Raw genomic sequence first — 18,954 nt, forward strand, 5'->3', positions numbered from 1 at the left:
ACATATAAATCTCTATGGTGAATTGTTTAAAGGTTTACAATATGTAAGTGCCTAAATATTGTTATTCTGTTGATACGCTTTGCAAGTTTATTTAGCTTCCTGGCAATATATAAATGTATATGGTATAGATGATGCAAAAAATTATGGAATGCTTCTGAAAGAAATGTGTGAGTTAAAACTTATGAGTAGAGGGGTGCCCGGCTGGCTCAGTCAGTATAGCATGTGACTATTGATTTTAGGGTAGTGAGTTCAAGCCCCACGTTGGGTGTAGAGCTGACTTAAAAAAATGAATTTTTTAAAAAATCATGAGTAGAATCTGATTTATCCACTGCAAGAGTGCTGTGATGAGGCATAAGTTATCTAAGATCTAATAATTAAATATTTATGTAGATTATTAGAAGCACCATATGTATTAAACAGTACTTGCATACTTTCTAAGAATAAGTGAATCACGCACTTAATTAGATCAATTATCTTAAAACATAGTATTTAATTATATTTTCTTTTTTAAAATCTGAAAAGGAAGTGCAGCAGAAGGAAAGAGGCTGTGGGAGACAGTAGGGGAAACTGAGGCATGTAGCTGAAGGTAGAAGTTGGGCAACCTTCTAGGCAAAGAGCTATGAAGGGTTGGAAGCTATTTCCTGAAGCCTGCAAGCTGGAAAGAATTTACTTATTTTTCCCAGCTAAATGGACCTTTGTTGATGATTAAACCCATAATTAAAGGATCATTTGATCCCTCCTAGTATTCCATGAAAGAAAGAGTAATGGGGTTTCTGTGTTCTTCTAACTAGATCTCCAGCCTTCCATGCTTGCTCTCTGCGGTAGCCTCTTTAACCATCTTCTCCTGAGCCGATTGACTAGTTGTTGCAGGGCTTCTTCCAAATGCCCTGAATCCCCAAAAGCTCTAGTATTGACCAGATACCATGAGCAGTTAAGCAAAAACTGTCTTTTTCCTAATCCCAAGGAACCGCCTACTTTAAGTTTGTGACTAGACTGACAAAAACTGGGAGAGTGAGCATAGGGACCCGGTTTTTTAGTTAATTAAGCTGTGTTTGTAGGCTTAAAATTAGTACCTGTGTTTGTGCTCCTCTATTAGGGCCAAATTTATGTTTTCCCAGCTGCTTGACATTTATATCACCTAACAAATTGTCATCATTATCGACATTATAAGTATCAAGTATTTATTGAACATATCCCAAAAGGCATCACAATAAATGCCTAAGTTCTTATTAAACTTGGTTCTCTAGGTCAAAGTATTTTTTTTTTAAAGATTTTATTTATTTGAAAGAGAGAGACACAGTGAGAGAGGGAACACAAGCAGGGGGAGTGGGAGAGGGAGAAGCAGGCTTCCCGCCAAGCAGGGAGCCCGATTCAGGGCTGGATCCCAGGACCCTGGGATCATGACCTGAGCCAAAGGCAGACGCTTAACGACTGAGCCACCCAGGTGCCCCAGGTCAAAGTATTTTTTAAATGCAATAGCAAATAAGCTAAAATAAGTTTGGTAAAGCATCCCAAAGCCAGTTAAAACACACTGGCAGACATATTGATAGACTGAGTTCCTATAGATGAAGTAGCAGGAAGATCATGACTGATCAAGCCTGACTTCCTAGAAGCACCTGACCTAGAGGATGTTGAAACTCTGATAGATAATAAAATGGCAGGGCACCTGGGTGGCTCAGTCAGTTAAGCATCAGGCTCTTAATTTCGGCTCAGGTCATGATCTCAGGGTGGTGAGATTGAGCCCTGTGTAGGGCTCCATGCTCAGCGTGGACTCTGCTTGAGATTCTCTTGCTCTGCCCTTCCCTCCACTTGCACTCACGTGCTCTCTCTCTCTCTCTCTCTCTCAAATAAATAAATAAATCTTTAAAAAGAAAAGAAAACAGCAATGAGAAGAAGCAGAAAGGTCAATATAAAAAGAAAATATCTAAGTAGTATGTTTTCTTTGTGTGGTTGTACCTGCATAGTTCTGCTCTGGTTAGTATAATAAATATGGGCCAAGTATTGGACGGGGTTCTTAATGGAGACACTCTACATGTGTTGAGTTTACAGGCTTGGCGCAATAACAAAAGGTTCAGTTCAACAATGAGTATGAAAAATACGCTTCAAGAATGCAACACAACAGTATAAGGATAAGAAAAAATCTTCTACAAATTGAAGTTTGAGTGGCTTATTCTTTTCTAGGTTATTGTCTGGCATATATTAAGGACTCAGTAAATGTCATTTCTTAACATTAGCAGGAGTAATATTACCTTAGTGCTTCCAGCTCACTAATGATGCTAAACACAAGATGATTGGAGTGAGTTAACATGTAGAACTATCTACTCCTCAGGCTAAAAAGAAATATATAACTTCAGGTAAAGTGGTCCTTGATTCTAACCTCCCTTCCGTTTTTTATTTATTAGGGTGACTCTTCCTCTGTGGGCTTTCAAATCCCCTATGTACAACAAAATGACACATGGAGTTGGGTGGGCTGGGGAGGTAAACATTTGGCTGTGGGATGAAGTCATCCTACATTTAGAGACATCGCAGGCTTCTTGCTTCCAATCAAGTCACTCAAATCCAGGACATTTGGGGGGGGGGGTGCCTGGGGACTCAGTTGGTTAAGTGTCTGCCTTCGACTCAGGTCATGATCTCATGGGTCCTGGGATGGAGTCCCCTGTAGGGCAACCTGCTTCTCTTTTTCCCTCTGCCCCTCTCCTCCCCCATTCATGGTCCCTTGCATGCTGTCTCTCTCTCAAATAAATAAATAAAATCTTTAAAAAGGAACATTTGAAAACCAAACTAAATTAGGAAAAAAAGAATAAGAGAAATAAGATTTAGTTATTAATTCAAAGTTATTATGTCAACAATATTATAACAACATAACACTTCCATTGATTTACTGCTTGTAATGAATTAGGTATTATGCTGGCATTTTATACATGTTTTCTCATTTACTCCTCTGAACAGTTCCATGAGATAGATATTATTCAAAAATTAAAGGTCAGGACACTTACGCTCAGAAACGGTAAACTATTTGATAAGGTTAGACAGCTGATAAGTGATGGAGCTAGGAGTCGAACCAAGGCTTTCAAATTAAGTCATCCTCTGACCAGCATCTTCTTCCAACAAAGAAACTTCTTAAGTCAACCATTTGAAGTCACGTAGGAACTCTTAGTGAATTTGCCCTAGATGAAGAGGATGTGCCGGAGGGGAGAGTGAGCAATTAACGATGATGCATCGTGGCAAATGCTATATTTTGTTGGTGTAGATTAACTACAGGGAAGTGCAAGAGTGGGCAAGAGGAACTCTCTCTGTGACCTTGGGAGGTCACTGAGCTTCTCCGCCTTGAGTTTTGTCATCTGTATATGGAGTGATAATCTCTTATTCTAAACATTATCATGAAAATCACATGTAACGAATGTGAAAACCCTTTGCAGCTGGTACACTCCAAAGTGAAATACGCAGATCAGCTATCGGGATGCAATGACACAGTCCAACTTTTCCCTTGGCATGCAAGATACCTTAAAACCTGGCCTCAGCCTCACTTCCAGGTCACATTGTTTTTACTACCGTGTTCACTGAACAATGTGAACCCTTGCTTTTCCACAAACACGGCTACGCTTTTCCATCTTTGCCCTTTTGCTTGTGCGTTTTCTCAACAGAGAATGCCATTTCATGCTCAACACTATCTATTAAAATCATGTCCTTCAAGGTCCCGTTCAAACTCCACTGCTTTCATTAAGCCTTCATGATCACAACAGTCTTGTGTGATATTTTTCATCTGACTTACTATGGCTTGCTTTATCTATTCCATATTGTTTGTGAGATTTTATGTCTTACCCTTTTACTAGATTCAGGGTTCCTTGAGGGTAAAGAGAATATACAATGTGCCTTTGAAAAAAAAATGCCATAAAATATTTTTTGACTAAAGATACTATTTTTTTAATTATCAATGTAATATAACCAAATAATGGACACTTGGGGAAATAGAGAGGGAAAAAGAAAATTTACCTTTAGTCCACTGTACAGCACAATAACTTTTATCTTTGGGGTCTGATCTTACGTGTCTTTTTCATTTGACATTTTACATTCTATGCAACTGAACTTATATCTTGACGTCTTAAATCTTTTGCATTTCACAAGCACGTTTCCATGTGACTAGGTGGTCTTTACAGTAATTCTTAATAATTTCATAGTGTGCTGAAGGAACATTCAAGCACTGGCAAATTTCGATTTATGTACTAGTGTCACGAGTCCTCAGATGGCGTTCTTATGTGTCCTTTCTGATCCCCTCCCACTAATTTGCTCTACAGTTCATGTTCCACCCACTGCTAATATTGCTTCACTATAACAAACACTTTGAAATACATAAAAGCTCTGGCCCTCCAGAGATACTGCTTATTCGGTTCGTCTCCAGTCCTTTTCCTCACTTAACATCTCTGATGAGAAATGCTGCAACTCCCCCCCCACCTCCAGGCTCTTCCAGAATAGTTGTGGTGACTTGTACTTTCCTTGCGAATGGACTTAGACCACCAACATCCCACTTCAGGCCAGATGGCATTCACATAGTCTGGCAGGAAGTTCTTTACTTGTCTTACAAGTTTTCTTAAAAGCAATTCAGACTATTAAAACCAGCTGGGATAGGATGCCGTATTAAATGTATTCGTTTATTTTCCAACATGATTGGCCATGTTCATTCAACTCACAGGAAAGAAAAAAGAAAGAAAGAAAGGAAAAGAGAGAACTTTAAAACCAAAGGCCTTTGAGGCTACATGTCTGATGAGAAAATAAATTCAAATCTCTGACTAGACCATACCTAGGGTGCTCATCATCTCCTTTAAATCCTTAAAATATTTACTACCTATAATGTTCATATAGCATGAGTCATATATTTTATTATATTGATGGCACTATATGACACACTTATGCCTTGTTTTAACTAATCCCCTTGGTGTAGAGTGGATAATGCCTGAAATGTTGTGTTTTCCCACAGTGCCTTGCCCATAGTTGCGCTCAATAAATGGGAAGGGGTTGATTTTTGAGGTATTAGAATCTGTGAAGTAGCAAAGTCATTTCTGACTCAGAAATTTTATGCTCATAATCTTGAAAATGTAAGCTGTACACGGATTTTCTCAAAGACAATTCTGACTGCTATCAATATGACAAACTCTACAATAGCCTCTGTCTGTAAGTGTGGGCAGGTTCATCGTCTTTGTCATATTAACCACGTTTCCTCTATTTAATGACTGTGAAAGCCAAATTTTAATGCAAAAACCCTTGTTCGGTTGTATTAAAACCTTACTATCATGAAAGTCTTTGCCCCAGTACACAAATGAGGTAGTACTGGTATAATTCTGGCCTCTAGCTCTGAAAACATTCACAAATATTGCTTCTTAGGGGATCTCTTCACAAATGATGAGGATGAATAGGTAATAACTCTTCTGGTATCCCAGAGAGTATCTCCAGTATTATGCTGTAAGTTTTTTGCTCATTTATTCCTTTCACTATGGACAAAGTTCTATGACATGCCTGATAAAGAATATAATATAGGTAACTATAATGCAAGGTATATATGCAATAAAGACATATGAATAAGGTGATGTGGGAGTTCCTGGAAAGAAGAGTTTATGTCCAACCAGGGGTATCAGGGAAGGCTAGGGCAGAGGGAGTATATAAAGTCAGTCTTAAAGAACAGGTAGAAAATAAATAGAATTTTTTTCTCTTCAATTAATGTTTGTAATGTAATTCTTGAAAATACAGTAAATAACAACTAAGTTAGTTTCATATGGAAAGCTGCTAGATGAAAGATATTATAATCATCTCCAGAGTAGAGTACTGAATGGTAGCATAAATGATGAAGAAAATGAAGAAGTGTGAAGACAAGAACTTTTCATGTTTAGAAAGAATGAAGTAATCCACAGCAGGCCAAGATGTTCACTGTGGCAACTAACAAAAAGTGAATAAGTTAATTTTAAAAAATGTTTTGCAAGGCATCAGAGAACACTAAAAGCAATTGTGACTAAATGAACTAAAGTTCCAAAGAAGGGAACAGTGTTCTGAAGTGAGCTGATGATGGCTGGTAATTTTTTTCTCTGGGGACATTTTCAAGTCCTGGCCACAAGTTGATCAGCCTTGGTCCAGGCAGAGAATCTGTGCTGTAAGAAAGAAATATATTTTATATATATATATATATACATATATATACTTTTTTAAGTATATATATATATACTTTTTCCTATTCTTTTTTTCTCTCTGTGCTTCATTTGGATATTTTCTATTAATCTTTCTTTCAGTTTACCAATCTTGTGTTCTGCTGTATTTAATTTGCTGTTAACTCCATTCATTGAGTTAATTTACAATACTGTATTTTTTTTTCTTTTTAGTTTTAGAATAGCTACTTGATTATTTTAAAATTCAGATTCTAATTCTTTGGAGAATTTTCCATCCTTTCATTTATTTTGTCTACTTTTCCTACATTTTATTTAATATATTGATCATAGGTATTTGTTTGTTAACTCAAAAATCTAGATCAGTAGTGGGGTTGTTTTCTCTTTTTCTTGTTGATTATAGGTCATATGGTCTTGTATTTTTTCTCCTGTCTAGTAATTTTTGACTGTATGCATGGTTTTGTGTATAAAAGAACTGTAGTGGCTCAATATAATTTTATCTTCCATTAGGGAAAGTTTCCTCCTAACTCTGTTATTCAGATAGAGTGAGGAGGTAATTATCTCAATTCATTAAGGGATTGAGCTTGGCTGGGGCTCATTTCAGGATTTCTTAGTCTACCCTTGGTTTGTTCCTATTCCTAGGGCAGTCTAACCCAAGCTCTTTGCTGAAAGTCTGGTCTTTGTATCTTGAGCCTGAAGTCTGAAGAAGATTCAGCTCTTCCCTCCAGTGGCTTTCAGTTTAATTTTTTATCTTCCTAACCTGTATAACTTTAAAATTCACAAATGTCTTAAGGGAATGAGGATTCATATATTTGAAACAGTTCTCTTTACCCGGCAAATATTTAATTCCTAAGCACTGTGAGATTGTGGGAACTTTTTCCTGCCTTCTAGAAGTTTTTAGCCTAGTACCCCATTCTCCTGAACAACACCAGAATTCCAAATGTTTCCCTTCAGGGAAAACTGGTTGTGTGTTTAGGATTCCTCAAGTTTTCATTTTGTCACTCCAGTTCTGTATGACAGCTCAAAGTTTGCTGGTTTTTCTTTCCCACAGCACAGATTCTCTGCCTGGACCAAGGCTGATCAACTTGTGGCCAGGACTTGAAAATGTCCCCAGAGAAAAAAATTACCGGCCATCATCAGCTCACTTCAGAACACTGTTCCCTTCTTTGGAACTTTAGTTCATTTAGTCACAATTGCCTTTAGTGTTCTCTGATGCCTTGCAAAATATTTTTTAAAATTAACTTATTCACTTTTTGTTAGTTGCCACAGTGAACGTATATATATATATGCTGATCAGCCTTGGCCCAGGCAGAGAATCTGTATATATCTGTGTGTATACATATATATATATATATGAAAAGTGTATATATATCCATATATATATATGGATAAATATGTGGTAAACTATAAATGAATATTGACCATACAAAATAATTGCAAATTCTTGTGAAATTTAAAATATATAGATAACTAAATTCTATAACGAATAATTCAAAAGACAAGAAGGAGTGGTAAATAGAGTTCAAATGTTCTAAGTTTCTAGCAGTATTAGGGAAGAGGTAAAATAATTTGTAATAAGTCAAGGAGACGTGTTGTGGTCTCTGGGTTAACCATCAAAAGAATAATAAAAAATGTAAAATTAACGAATGAATAGGAGAAAAATGGTATAATGAAAATAATTCAAGAAAAAACAAGAAAGGAGAGAAAAGACGATACAAAGCAGACCAAATAAAAAGCAAATAATAAGATGGGAGATATAAAACCAAATATATCAGTAATTTCATTAAAGATAAATGGACTAAATATCCTAAGTAAAAGAATAAGATTGTCAGACTGGTTTTTAAAAACTCATTATATGATGCTTACAGGAGACAAAATTTAAATGTAAGAATATGCCAAAAGAAAGCTGATGTAGCTGTAATACCACTAGGTATAATATAAACATAAGCAAAATTGTTAAAGTTCACCAAAATGGGCAAGCTTAGCACCTCTGGGTTGGTGATATTTGGCATATTAGATGCTGTTTTACATATTACAAATCAGTTGTAACTAATCAGTGTTTTAAGAAATGATTTTGTACAAAAAAAATATTTAATATGAAAGAAAAAAGGAAAAAAGAAAGAGACAGAAAAAAGATAGATGATTGATAAACAGGGAGAGAGAGCGAGTAAGGTGATCTTGGATATTTATCATAAGCTCTCCCAGAATTTATATCTGTGGCTTAAATTTCTAACATACTCTTAGATCTTTAGACCATCCCCACAGCATTGTTTCTTTAAACGTGGTTCCTAGGCTCCAGGAGGTCTGCACTGCGTGTCCCCCAACATGTGCCTACACACAAACACAGCCATCTCAGTAATGTTTAGGACAAAAAAGTTACAATGTCCCCCCAAAAATCCTAAAACTGGGGGTGGAGGCGGAGGGCATAAAATAATGATAAAGGCAGGATGACATATTCCGAGAATAAAAAGAATCTTGTTCTGTAGGAAGGCAATATATAAAGAAGCATTATTCATCCCCAAATGGAAACAAAACCAAAAAAAAAAAGCTCTGTTTGGGGATAAAAAGTCAAGGAATAGGTCTGATATGTATTACCTCGGATATCAGTTAGATTCTCAAATTCAAGTTTCACTCCAAAACACCAGGAGGGGCAGACCAAATGAATTGTGTGAGAAGTGAGTAGTTAATGGAAGAGGCAGATAGTGTTAATAAATTCCAAAGGGCTTGTTCCATCAAGAAAGATTCCATTAATCTGCAGAAGCCTAACTCATAGGACCTCATAAGACACATTCTGTTAGTGTCAGTGTTCCACACCAATTACAGATTTCTGAAGAGCCATCAGAGCAAAACTATGCCCTTAATATGTAAGCCGGCACTGCTGTAACTAAGATTGCAATTGGACTGGGACAAATCTCTATGATCTTGATATATGAAAATCCAAATAGATGGTTTCCACAGAAATGAATAAAAACATTTCCAAATTACTTATTCAGAATTAATCCACTGCAGCTCTGCAAAGCAAATACATTTGATGAGGCTCAGTAAAGCAGCCAATGAAAAATAAACCAAAATCGCCCAATAAGGTAGTGCTGTTTGCTAACACAAAACCCATGCACAGTTAAAATATGAATTTAGACAAAGTGTTATCTTTTAATTTTAAGTGTATAAATCCATAAAGTTAATAATTGGAAACACCTTAAAGATCACTGGATGCAGTTTTAACTAGATGAAAAGAACAAAGGTGTAACCACTCACCCTCCTATCCAAATCTTGATTCTGTTTTTTCCTAGCTAGGTTAACTTGGGCAAGTTAAATTCATCTCTCTCAGCCTTATTTTATCATCTGCAAAATGGGAATAATCATACATTTTCTTGGGTGTAATGAACTAATTTTACATTTTCAGATGAAGGAAGCATAATACAGAGAGATGAAGGGTTGTATTCAAGACTACCATTAGTAAGAGAAAGAGAGAAATTTAGGAGGCACATAACTGGCCTCAGAGTCCCAAATCAAACCTCTTCTATTTCTCTTCTGTTTCCTTTATGGTTGGGTTTCCATTTATACAAGTAAACTGAGCTAGAAACCTGGGAAATTATCCCAAGAATTTATACTAAAATGATTTTCTTCAAATATTCTGTTGATTCAAATCTACCCCTCCCCCCTCCAAAAAAAGTTTGAGTTTCAGATACCTGACAGTAAATCAAATATTCTAGAATTTGAACCCATGGCGTATGTGGCATGATATTACATGGATTTTTTTTCTGTTGTTTCAAATGAAAATTTGGGCTAAGTCCTCAAAACTGAAGACAGTAGGTATTAACTGCAAATACGTGTTAGTTTAGGTTCTCTAAGAAGCAAACACCAAGACAGGTGTAGACGTGAGAGAGATATATTGAGGAAAATGCCCATTAGGGAAAAGGGGAGGGCACCAATGGAGACAGGAACCTTGAGAATGCAATTCGGGTCTGACCCCAGTGAAGGAGAGAGGGAAGAAAGGAAGGTTGGGCAGGGAGATTCTCAGCCTACAGCAATGGTCTAAGGTTTGAAGAAGACCAACGGGAAGTTCTGGAGGCAAAAATCACTCTTCAGAAAAGTTCTCCATTTGGTAGGAACAAGCCTGTCTTAGCATCCCTGACACACTCAGTCATTGGCTGGAAGCAATCTGTGGGAAGTGTGGCCCTGGCAGAAATGCAGTGATAGATTCAGAGCACTGCAGCTGGAACTGTCCGTCAAGTACCCTCCTTACAGCAGAGGATCCGAGTGGCTCATTTTCATGGCTACTGCACCACATTTTCTATATGTGACTGTCATATCTATACATGTCGTATCTATATGTGACTTGCTCAGAAGGAGGCTTACTGATCCAGTGACTATAACCTTCAAGCACTTCCGAAAACAAAGACTACATACAAAAATTAATTAGAGGGAGATCTTCAAAGGGAATTTGTAGGCAAGAGGGTGCTGAGACATTTCATCTCCCCTCAGACATTCATGGAAATTGGAGTCATCTAATTGAGTAGAAGCTGAGATCCTTACCTCCTACCCCAAGCTACCATGCCTGCTATAAAACACTGCTTCCAGAGCAGAAAGCAAGAGCATTCTGTGGAGAATCTAATGCACACCACCATTGAGTTAGGGACCACAGAGAGTAATCAACACCTTCCCTTAACCTGTGAAGCCTGAAGGTGGGACTCTGGTTGGAGAGCCCCTGGTGTATATGTACTAGACACATTCTCCTCACATCAGATCTCTCTACTATTTGAGAGACAGCTTTATGTAGCCTCAGAAAGGGGCACAGTTCATTGCCTCATCACTTATTTGTGACTTGAAGTACATTATTTTACTCTCTTGAGCCTCAATTTCTTCATCTATAAGTGAGAATAGTAATTTCTACTCCAAAAGTTTGTTTTCAGAATTAAATGAGATAATGTATGTAATAGCCTGAGAAACCTCAACAAATAGCAACTATTCCCAAGTAAAAAAGTAAATATAGTGCTCTGTAATCTTGGCCTATTGTCCAGTTTGAGAAAACACAGATTTTGTCATTTAAATAGCACCTTTAAAGAACTTGCTGCCCTCAAAGGAATTTATTGAAGACCTGGGGACTCAGCGGTACTTAGGACAACTAATGAACTTTTTTTCAGTACTCTTACTATTTGAGGACAATATTTTCATAAGTCCCAATGTTTTATTATTTAATGGCTGTAAATTACTCTACAGATTGTTTGGAGTTAATGATGTGACAGGGTGACCAACCGTCCCAGTTGCCCTGGGATCTTTACAGTTTTATCACTGCAAGTGTAGCAAGCCAACCAAGACATCGCGTCAGCTACATGTTAAGCTCTTAGAACACTGCCTAGAATATATTAGGCATTCAGTGAAAGTTAACTTTTGTTGTTATTTTTGTTTTTTCAAAATTTGATCTTTATAGCACCTTTATGCATAACCCAGTTCTAGAAATACCCAAAATGCCTCACAGGAGGTAATGTTAAATAAACCGTGGTACATCCATGACATGGAATCAATAAGAAGGAATGAACTATTGATACTTGGGACAACCTGGATAAAACGCCACTGGTTTAGGCTGAGGAATAACGCCATCACAAAAGATCACCTACTATGTGAATCTATTTATATAACATTCTTAAAATGATGAAATTAAAGAATACAGAATAGATGAGTGGTTGTCAGGGGTTAAGGTAGAGGTGGGGGCAGGAGAAAAAGCGACACCGTGAGAAGTCCTTGCGGTGAAGAAATGTTCTACATCCTGACTATATCATTGTCAGTATCCTGGTTGTGATTTCCTACCATACTTTTTCCAGATGTTACCATTGGTGGGAAACTGGGTGAAGGGTACACGGGATCTCTCCGCATTATTTCTTACAACTCCAGGTAAGTCTACAATGATCTCACCGTAAAACATCTAATTGACAAAAATCTGAAAGTGTAAGAAAACCAGAGTGAGAAGTCTGCCTGGAGTTGATTAGATTGCATTTTTTACCATTGGATAGAATAAAAAGTGGAAAGTTTTGGATGAGTTGTTGCAAAAGTCAATTGAAGTTTTTTTTGTTTTTTTTTTTAAGATTGATTGATTGATTGATTGATTTGACAGAGAAAGACACAGCAAGAGAGGGAACACAAGCAGGGAGAGTGGGAGAGGGAGAAGCAGGCTTCCCGTGGAGCAGGGAGCCCAATTCGGGGCTGGATTCCAGGACCCTGGGATCATGGCCTGAGCCGAGGCAGACGCCCAACGACTGAGGCACCCAGGTGTCCCTGAAGTTTAAAAAAAAGAAGGAAAAATACAAAAAATACCTTAAAGATTTTATCGTGACTTAAAATATACACCCGTCCATTTGTTTGATAATCTGTGGTCCTAGCGTCACAGTCTGTTCTTTGAGCGTCAAGCCCTGGTAGAGATCCAGGTGTGGCTGAATGCACCCAGACTACGCTGTCCACCATCGCCAGGTCGCTTCTTTAAGGCAAAAAAAGCTTAAAGAATTTGGGACAGGATCCAAGTGCTCCATTTCTGGGTTTTTCATAGTTTTTTGTTTTGTTTTGTTTTGTTTCGTCCTTTAAAAAGTATTTTCTAGTTATCTCCCACACAGGTCTAATTCAACACTTTTTCAAAGCAACTTTCTGGTTCTCTCCAAAGGAACAATAAAAATGAAATTACCATACTAACAATCCCTCCACTGGGATAACTACTCTTAATATGTGGTACAAACCCTTCACTTCAGATCTAATTCCAGTGCAGTTTTAACTGAGGTGAATTTTTAGATGTGCTTATTTGTATTTCTTTTCTATACGGTATGTGCTACTTTTGTAATAAAAAATAAATTGTTGAAAAATAAGTTAATGTTCCTATAATTAAGAAATCAGATAAATAGGTTCATGTTCTGTAATAAGAAAAAAAATAAGTTATCAATGTTCCCCATAGTCCTCCTTAGTACCTTTCCCACCATCACAAAAAGCAGAAATTTCTGTCCGAGGCAAATTTTGTATCCACTTCATTTTCCCATTAATCCTGGACCACCTTCCTCCAATTTTTTTTTTATTTTTTAAAGATTTTATTTATTTATTTGACAGAGAGATACAGCAAGAGAGGGAACACAAACACAAGGAGTGGGAGAGGGAGAGGGAGAAGCAGGCTTCCCGTGGAGCAGGGAGCCCGATGCGGGGCTCGATCCCAGGAGTCTGGGATCATGACCTGAGCCGAAGGCAGACGCTTAATGACTGAGCCACCCAGGAGTCCCACCTTCCTCCAATTTTAAGCAGTATTTGTGCTCAGGAAATATAAACTAATTTTCACACCAACAAAAGTAAGGTATAACTAGAATGGGAAATATGCATTATAGGTGTTACAAAATTAGTACCCCTTTATAGTCTGAGAGAATTGTTGGCTCTGTTATGTTGGTGCATATTAAGCCGATAGAAAGAATTCATTAATGAAATAACTAATCTGCAAAGGTGAAAACATATAAGGTATTTTCATTTGGGGAGTTAACCCAATAGTTGAATAATTGCTGTCAATCCTAATTAAGAGTAAGTGGGTTGCCCATGTCTTGAAAGCAGTGTTTATGATTACCTGAGACCTTCTGTCCTTCCTTGCCTAGTTCAATCAAGCTCCTATACAGGAAGCCTGGTAAGAGACGTGTGTGTGTGTGTGTGTGTGTATGAAAAAATCAGAAAGGTAAACATGTATGTACCCTGAAGTAATGACTATGTGCATTTGTATATAAAAGATTGTTGTCCATGTGTGGGTGCATACTTGCACCTGTGGTGAAGCCTAAAGTTTTTTATTAAGTTCCAAACAAAGTATACATTATAGACCACATGATGCACTAGAAAGAACGTAGGAGGCGAATTTGGGAGACCACGCACAAGCCCCATCTTTGACAATCCAATTTCTACGCTTGACTTTGACTTCCCGCTTGGAGTGCCAATGGCCCTGCTAGCAAACTACCTGAAGACCATAATTTCTCAGAGGACGCTGAACAGGAGAGAGGAGAAATCGACTGAAAGAGAAACAAGTGCACTTAGGATGAACCTCACCAGGGAAAACTGAATCTCAAGGTTTAGAATTTAGTTTTTCTGGTAATGGTGTAATCCTGCTCTCAAGTGAGTCACGCTTTGACTCCACTTTATTTTGCACATATTATCTTGAAGTCACAATTTTTAATCTCTAATTATCCTAACATGTAATTTAGACCTTTGTATATAGCAGTAAGATATGCGTTACATAAACTAGTCTGGTGCTAAATTGTTTTGCCAGGGAAGGTCTTTTTTTTTTTTTTTTTAAGATTTTTATTTATTTATTTGACAGAGACACAGCGAAAGAGGGAACACAAGCAGGGGGAGCGGGAGAGGGAGAAGCAGGCTCCCCACTGGGCAGGGAGCCCGATGTGGGGCTCGGCCCCAGGACCCTGGGATCATGACCCGAGCCGAAGGCAGACGCTTAACGACTGAGCCACCCAGGAGCCCCCAGGGTAGGTCTTATCATACCCATTTTTAAAATATATCTCTTTGGTCAGAACCCAACTTGGTGAAGCAATGCAATGGTGTAACCTGCATGACAATGGTTGTGAAAAATATTAAAACAAGCCCCCAGTCAGCTGCTAAGTCAAAGGGTGGGAAAGGGTGCTCAGAAAGCATGCTTCTTTCTGCCAAGAGAAGTTTAAAACCTCTCGTCCTGCTTCCCCCAAGAAGCTAAAAGGTTGAGAGAGCATGAAAGTGGACATCAGGCAGAGCTGCATCAGGAGGAAAAAGAAAGGGGGGAAGGGCGGGAGAGAAACAAGAAGGAGTACTAAGTTCAGAAAAGAGACTGAATCTGAAAGAAGAAAGTGTAAGCAGAATCAGGACAAAGAGCATTCTTTCAGTCATGACTACAAAATAAAACCAATTTCTTCACCATTTTGGTAATCTCAGCATTAACTTCCACTGTTTCCTGTAGAGCATAGCATTGTGCTTATGCATAAGACATGTGAAAGAAAGAACGAAAGAAAGAAAAGAAAGAAAACAAAGGAAAGAAAGAAAACGAAAGAAAGAAAGTTGTTATATGACCAATCTTTTCTGTGTTTGGTGGGACGGGAGCTCTTCTACAGGAAAAATATTAACAATCTCCTATCCTCCTTCTCTGGGTCTCCAAATAAAAACACCCCAGAAAGACTCTGCTCCTCTTACTCATTGTAAATTACATAATAAACAGAATCTCATTGGAAATTTTTGCCCTTGTTTTGGGTCAGCCTCTCATCTCAGTCATCCAGTCTACTGATGATTTAGTTGAACCGGAATTTTTATTAATCTGCTTTTCCTTAGCATGTGAATTACTTTGGGAAAGTAAACTGACAGTAGATTCTAAGCAATAGACTGATACAAATCTGCAAGTTTTCCTCCAACCTTCTTTTACCATCCCAAAGGGTCTAACATTGAATTTCCAGCTGTAGTGAATTTTATTTATTTATTTGACAGAAAGAGAGACAGCGAGAGCAGGAACACAAGCAGGGGGAGAGGGAGAGGGAGAAGCCAGTTTCCCGCCGAGCAGGGAGCCCGATGCGGGGCTCGATCCCAGGACCCTGGGACCATGACCTGAGCCCAAGGCAGACGCTTAACCGACTGAGCTACCCAGGCGCCCCTGCAGCGAATTGTATTAATGCATATTTTACATAATGCAGACTGTGAGGTCTAGCAACGTAATGGAAACATTCCCTTTAAAAAGAAAAATAAGGGGTCGCCTGGGTGACTTAGCCAGTTAAGCATCTGACTCTTGGTTTCGGCTGGGGTCATGATCTCAGGTCGTGAGATTGAGCCCTGAGTAGGCCTCCCCGCTCAACGCGGAATCTGCTGAAGATGCTCTTGCCCTCTCCCTCTGCCCCTCCCACTCATGCTCGCTTTCTCTCTCTCTCTCTCTAAAATAAATAAATAAATCTTAAAAAAAAAAGATAAAATGGTACATGTAATTGCATTGTAAAATATATACGTGACACCTGATAGATACTCAAAACACATCATCCTCATCATAGCACTTGGCACTTTTTATTTATTTAGCAATCTCTTTCACAAGACTTTGACATCCCATCTTCCTGCCCCATTCTTGTTTGAGGACACATCCTACTGCAGGTCACTCTGCTGCCACCCAGCTCCGACCAGCCTTGACCACTGACTTGGACTTGAGTCCCTCATCGCCTCTGCCTCACAGTGGTTCCAGGTGCCCACTCCTTCACTGACCTCAAACTTTCTGTATATTGACTTTCTACCATAGTTGTGCTTAAACTGTTTCAGTATACATAAGTACCAAGCCTTCCAGTAACACACATACACACACACACACACACACATTAGTAAAAAGTTTCATTTGCAATGAATATCGATACCAGGACATTACAACAGATAAAGTCAAGAAGAAAATGTTCAAAAATGGTGGCTCTCAACATCCATGTACATTACTAAAGTGCTTTCTCTTCCCTCTTATTCCAGATCATCTTTTCTCCTACCTCTTGTTCCAGGTAACCTTATCTCCAACACCCCATGTAACTCTCACACAGTGTGGATGGTTCCATTTCAAATTGTATTTGTCCAACAGCTTCACACATTTATTTCCCAATAATTTCACAAAGCTCACTCACTTATTCAGACAACTGAAATGATTCCATCATTAGGAATAATAATTTAGATCTATAGAATAGTTAATATACATACGCTGTCTTCTACATATATAATCTCATTTAATCAGCAATATAGCATTTTAAAGGTCCTCTTTTAAAATCCATATTAAGGGCGCCTGGGTGGCTCAGTTGGTTGGGCGACTGCCTTCGGCTCAGGTCATGATCCTGGAGTCCCTGGATCGAGTCCTGCATCGGGCTCCCTGCTCGGCGGGGAGTCTGCTTCTCCCTCTCCCACTCCCCCTGCTTGTGTTCCCTCTCTTGCTGTGTCTTTCTCTGTCAAATAAATAAATAAAATCTTAAAAAAAAAATCCATATTAAAATCAGTGCATCACAACCAGCACCCACTATAGTTTGATCATAGGATGACATAAATTAGTACATTGTTATTACATACATTTGTATATGCTTATTAACATTACTTCTGAAAACAGGTTGCACTGAAATACTCTGTACATCTGGTTTTCCCAAGAATAAGTCCTGGCTTCTCTGGGTGTCACAGTGTCTTCTCCCTGTAGGGTAAAAACTCTGATCTTCTCATCAGTGTCAGCCATTAATAGTTTTATAACCTCCCAGTAGGTTATGTGCTTTGGAATTTTTCATTGGCCTGTGAAACATTTATTATATTCTGAGAACTTATTAAGCATGGTATAAAACATGGAAAAGATATAGTCCCTATCCAGTACGCTCTTCATCTAAATAGCACAAGCAACCAAATAAAAATAGTGTGTCGCAAAGATTGGTTTCAATTTCCTTCATTTCTTTTTAGGATTATGATGTCATTTTTCAAAGACCATGTCCGGGAGCTTCAGTCTAAGGAGAGCCTGTGGTCATATGAGATTAGAGGCTGGTTCACCAAAGAAATGAGTTTTGAACAAGACCCACTGAAGCAGAATTTGGGCCATACATCAGAAGAAACGCTGAAATGGAGCTTAGCATAAAAGAACTAAAACACCAGCTTTTTTTTTCTTTTGCAGAATCATCTACTAGATAAAATTCTGAATTTGGAGTAAAGAAATGTTTGAATGCCTGGTCCTTGCTCTTAGCAATGATGAAGTCCATGACCTCAGGCAAACGATTTTACCTCTTTCTACTTCGTTTTCCCCAGGTGTGAAAAGGGGATACATTTTTGATCTTGTGCTACTTGCAGAGATGACAGAAGTGCATAGAATACACGCACAGTGAGCATTGGAGACCTTGGTTGTAGGGGCCCGGGTACTGGTTTCTCTCCTTCCATTTATAAGGGGCAGATTGAGAGCAGCCAGAATCCTGCACGGGTCCAATCTCGAGCTTGTGTGCAGGACCTGGAGGAGAGCAGTTCTCCCATTGCTTCTCATCTAGATCTTCTCCCTAGCGCGGGGAGAGGGCTACCATCCCCACAGTCATTGCACTGCACCTCCCCGGGAGGGGCTGAGGTCCATGGACACCAGCAGACAGGGGATCCGCTCCCTGTCTGGGACCATATGTGCAAGATGGTCATATGCTGGGGGACTTGCTATTTGTCCCGCTCCAAATTATGTTCACTAGCATTTACACAGAGCTTAATCATTTATCAGCACTGTTTTATTTCACTGGGCTATCACAAGAACCCCAAGCGCTATCATCCAAGAGCTGCAGAGCACCAGGGGACCAGACAGGTAGTCCTAGGTTAGAATTCCGGCTTAGCGGTCTACCGACCACGTGACCTTGTGCAAAATTCTCAGCATCCGTAAACCCCAAATCTCTGTCTACAACATAGGATCACGGAAAGGGATCTAATAGGGCTCTGTGAGTATGAAGTATGAATTCAAGTAAAGCATTTAGTGTAGTGCCTGGTTCATTGTAAGCACTCCATAAATGCTGGCTATGTTTGCTTGTTTGTTTGTTTGTTTAAAGATTTTATTTTTTGACAGAGAGAGACACAGCGAGAGAGGGAACACAAGCAGGGGGAGTGGGAGAGGGAGAAGCAGGCTTCCTGCGGAGCAGGGAGCCAATGTGGGACTCAATCCCAGGACCCTGGGATCATGACCTGAGCCAAAGGCAGACGCTTAATGACTGAGCCACCTAGGCGCCCCTACTTGTTTGTTTTTTATTCAAACTTTATTTTTTAGAGCAGTTTTAGATTCACAGGAAAATTCAGGGGAAGGCACATAAATTTCCCCTATATC

This window comes from Neomonachus schauinslandi, chromosome 14 (assembly GCF_002201575.2).
Source record: "Neomonachus schauinslandi chromosome 14, ASM220157v2, whole genome shotgun sequence".
NCBI lineage: Eukaryota > Metazoa > Chordata > Mammalia > Carnivora > Phocidae > Neomonachus > Neomonachus schauinslandi.